This window comes from Artibeus jamaicensis, unplaced genomic scaffold, assembly GCF_021234435.1.
Source record: "Artibeus jamaicensis isolate MK-2021 breed Jamaican fruit bat unplaced genomic scaffold, CSHL_Jam_final contig_465, whole genome shotgun sequence".
Lineage (NCBI taxonomy): Eukaryota > Metazoa > Chordata > Mammalia > Chiroptera > Phyllostomidae > Artibeus > Artibeus jamaicensis.
This window is the reverse complement of record NW_026521843.1, coordinates 31,212,782-31,216,971: the sequence shown is the minus strand read 5'-3', so window position 1 is coordinate 31,216,971 and position 4,190 is coordinate 31,212,782. Positions and strand designations below refer to the sequence as shown.

Below are 4,190 nucleotides of genomic sequence, written 5' to 3'. Positions count from 1 at the left end.
AATAAAAACAAATAATTCATAAATTTCTAATTTAGGGGAAGAGGGACAGAGAGATTAGAGTTACATGGAGAGTAATCTTAACATTTACTATTCAAGTTTGGACACTTCTGTTGTGAACAAATTCTAAGTAGGACTGAGAGAAAACAGGAATAAACAGGGATTTTTCGGAAAAACCCATATGTAGTCATCACATCAGACACCACTATTGACTCCTGTGTGACCTGAGGCAAATTACTGTCATCTTCCATGTTTCACTTCACCAAGGGACATTAATTTGTGTCTTCAGTAAACACTTGAATTGAACACTTACTCTGTTCAACAACATGCCTGCTGTCAGAATGAAAATAAAAACATTTTAAGTCCAGGATTCTAATTTCAGAGTGCTTACCTTGAAGTAATTGAGTAAATAAAAGCATTTTTATCTAGTAGAATCTTATCATTCTTAGATTTATCATACATTTCAATAGTTAACTTGTGTTCAAAGTTTACAACATAGAGTAACTTATAATTCTGCAGACGCCTGGGCTTGAATTCTGATAAAGTTTGGGATCTGTAGGGATAGTGAGGTTGAATGGGAATCTTTTGCTAGGAAGTCAGCCAAGCAGATGGCTCATCAACTCAGCATCTGCAATTCAGTGGGGATTTGTTTGGTTCACCATTTTTTACTTCATGAACAACTCGGCGGGGGGGATAGTAAGGTCCACTCATATCTATAGTTCCAAGATTTAGGGTCCCATGACAATTCCTTTCAGAATATCAAGGATCAACTTCATATAATTTATTCCCCACCCTTCCTCTACCCTTTGTAAGGCTCATCACTGGTTCATGAAATAAAGCTTATTGATGGATTCATTTATTTCAAACATAAAACCACCATGTTCAAATGTCTTCTTAAAGAGAATACTTTAGTGCAGATTGGTTTATCAGACCAATTTCTAATCCTGGCTGTGGATTAAGAGGTTAGATTCTTAGAAGCAGAGGTGTTGGTAGGACACAGGTGAACAAAATAGACACCGGAGTGAGAACAAGGACACATTGGGCACCTTACAGCCTGGCACAGGGTAAATTGAAAGAAGGAGTCATTTCAGCCTGAACTGTAGAAAATGCCATATATATTCAGCACCTGGGGTTCTTGATTGCTAATATGAGAACAATGAAATACTTCTGCCAGGTCATGTGGGGTCCTTTCACTATAGATAAGCAGAAACATCTATCCCATCCACTTTCTCTTACACACACCCTACTCAATTTTTTGCCTATTTAATTAAAAAACAAAAACCTTTGTTCAGCTTCTATTATATGTTAGGGTCTGTGTTGGGGCCTACTGATTGTTGAATGCTTTATTGCATTCACCAGAGACCCCTGTTGGTCAGGCAAATCTGAATTTATTAGATGTATTGCAGCAAGGGAGGAAATCACATTAATAGACATATTAGTGCCTCAAAGAAGAACTTAGGGAAGGATATTTCTAGAGTTGGGGGTAGTTTTTGTAAGACTGGGGGTTGTTGGACTTGGGCAAAATTTATGACATAATAGTTTAAGTTTAGTAGATACATGAATTTAAGTTTTGATGAGAAAACAGTTTGAGAAGAGCTTTTGCCCAGTGAGAAGTATATTGTCCAATAAAAACTATTTACCCACATGAACAAACTGATTACCTGGATGAACTGTTTTGCAAGAATCCTGAAACAAACCACAAATTTTTATTGGTTTATAGTTTTTGATTTACATTTAAGTCATATTGACAGAGATGGTCTTACTCCTCAATTTGGAAGATATAAAGTCAAATAAAACATATTCCTGATCTCAATGAACTTACTGTCTAATGTGGCAGACAAGACATGTAAACAAACAATTTTGCTTAGAGAGGAAGAAGCAGGCACAACATATTACAAAGATAGAATCAAAAGGATTTAATTGTCATTGGATAGGGACAGCAAGGAATAAAGAGGAATCTAAAATATTTCCTTTCTTACTTGGGTGTTGTAGAAAATACTGGCAACTCTAAACAGAATAGAAAATATGGGAAAAATAGAAGAAAAGGATTTTAAAATGTTGCCTATTTTAACATTAAGGTTAACACAGGTTAACCATTAAGATGCCTTGGGATAATCAAGTAGTGGTAAATAGGCAGCTAGCTATATGGGTGAGTGTTTGGGTGGGGAAAGACACAAGGAAAGTCAGTAACCATAAATATCATTCAGCCCTAGCTGGGGGTAGAACCCATGGATATAGAGAGCTCAAGTAGGGAATGTACAGAGTGAAAAGAATGTAAGTATTAAACCCTAGATAACTTCAGGGTTTAAAAGACAGGTAGAAGAGAACCCAGCCAAAGAAATGACAAAGACATCAAAGAAATCAAAAGAATAAAGAATCTTAAACAATAGGGAAAGTCAAAGGTATCAAATACTGCAGAGAAGTTACTATGATATTGGTTAGAAGTAACCACTTAATAGTTGGAGTGTTAAAAATAATTCTGGGAAGCAGTTTTTTGGCTCTTCTTGAATCTCTGTCTGGTTTGGCCTCCTTGCCTCCACCCCAGCCTCTAACCTCATCCGTAAGGTATCTAGAGGTCCTTCAAGGTATCCACCTCTGGCTCCAGGGCCTTCAGCAGCTGCTTGTCCTTGACAAGTAGGCCCAGTATCAGCTGCTCAGTCTTTTCCCAGGTGAGCAGCAGTTCCTGGCTTGGCCTGGACACCAGCATGAATCTGGCCAGGGGGTTCAGTGGACCTGGAAGCATGGGGACCATCAAAGCCATCCAAGTAAACCAGAGCCTGCTGACCCCCATGAAGCAAGAGGTGGACCCTAATATCCAGGCTGTGTGCAACCAGGAGAAGGAGCAGATCAAGAGCCTCAACAACAAGTTTGCTTCCTTCATGGATAAGGTGTGGAGATTGGAGCAGCAGAATAAGATTCTGGAGACCAAGTGGAGTCTCCTGCAGCAGCAGCAGATGACTCACAGTAACATGGACAGAATGTTCGAGGTCTACTTCAACAACCTTTGGCAGCAGCTGGAAACAATCGTTCAGGAGAAATTGAGACTGGAGGCAGAGTTTGGCAACATGCAGGGGCTGGTGGAGGACTTGGAGAATAAGTACGAGGACGAGATCAGCAAGCACACAGAGATGGGGAATGAATTTGTCCTAATCAAGGAGGATGTGGATGAAGCTTACATGAATAAGGTAGAGCTAGAGTCCTGCCTGGAAGGGCTGACCAATGAAGTCAACTTCTACAGGCAGCTGTATGACAAGGAGATTTGTGAGCTGCAGGCCCAGATCTCCAACATGTCCGTGGTGCTGTCCATGGAAAACAACTGTTCCTTGGGCCTGGACAGCATCATTACCGAGGTCAAGGTCAATTACAAGAAGATCACCAACCACAGCTGTGCTAAGACTTAGACCATCTACAAGATCAAGTATGAGGAGCTGCAGGTATTGGCTAGGAAGCACAGGATGACTTGTGTTGCACAAAGACGGAGATTTCTGAGACTAACCAGAACATCAGCAGAATCCAGGCTCAGACTGATGGCCTCAAAGGCCAGAGGGCTTCCCTGGAGGCCTCCATCATGGATGCTGAGCACCATGGCAAGCTGGACATCAAGGATGCTCAGGCCAAGGTGGCTGAGCTGGAAGCTGTTCTGACAGCCACCAAGCAGGACATGGCCCAGCAGCTAAGTGAGTACCAGGAGCTCATGAACACCAAGCCAGCCCTGGACGTGGTGATAGCCACCTACCGCAAGCTACTGGAGGGCGAGGAGAACTGGCTGGAGTCTGGGATGCCAAGACCACCAGCAGCTACTCAGGTGGGCTGAGCCTAGCTTAAGGGAACCTCAACTACAGCCTGGGCTTCCAGGCCAGCTGGGGCTCTGGTGGGAACTCTGACTCCTTCAGCTGCACCAGCACTGGCTCCTCCAAGATGGTGGTTGTGAAGAAGATTGAGACCTGTGAAGAGAAGCTAGTGTCTAAGTCTCCTGATGTCCTGTCCAAGTGAATGACTACTGCGGTCCCTCCTGTCCTCCAAGCTGGCAGGAAAGGAGCTCTGTAGGAGAGTGGAAGGTACAGGAGACCCAGCTCAGGCACAGCCCTGGGCCTCAGCTCACCCTTCAGGTGGGAGCATTTGCCCCCTGTGGCACCACCCAACCAAAAGCCAAACCTATGCCTGACCCATGCCTCTGACTAAAAGCCAAATCA

General features: G+C 42.9%; 1 pseudogene; it reads left to right on the top strand.

Annotated features, from left to right (window-relative positions):
* Positions 1–2,508: 2,508 nt before the first annotated feature.
* On the top strand, positions 2,509–3,990 carry LOC119060899 (keratin, type II cytoskeletal 8-like; annotated as a pseudogene).
* The last annotated feature ends 200 nt before the right edge of the window (positions 3,991–4,190 follow it).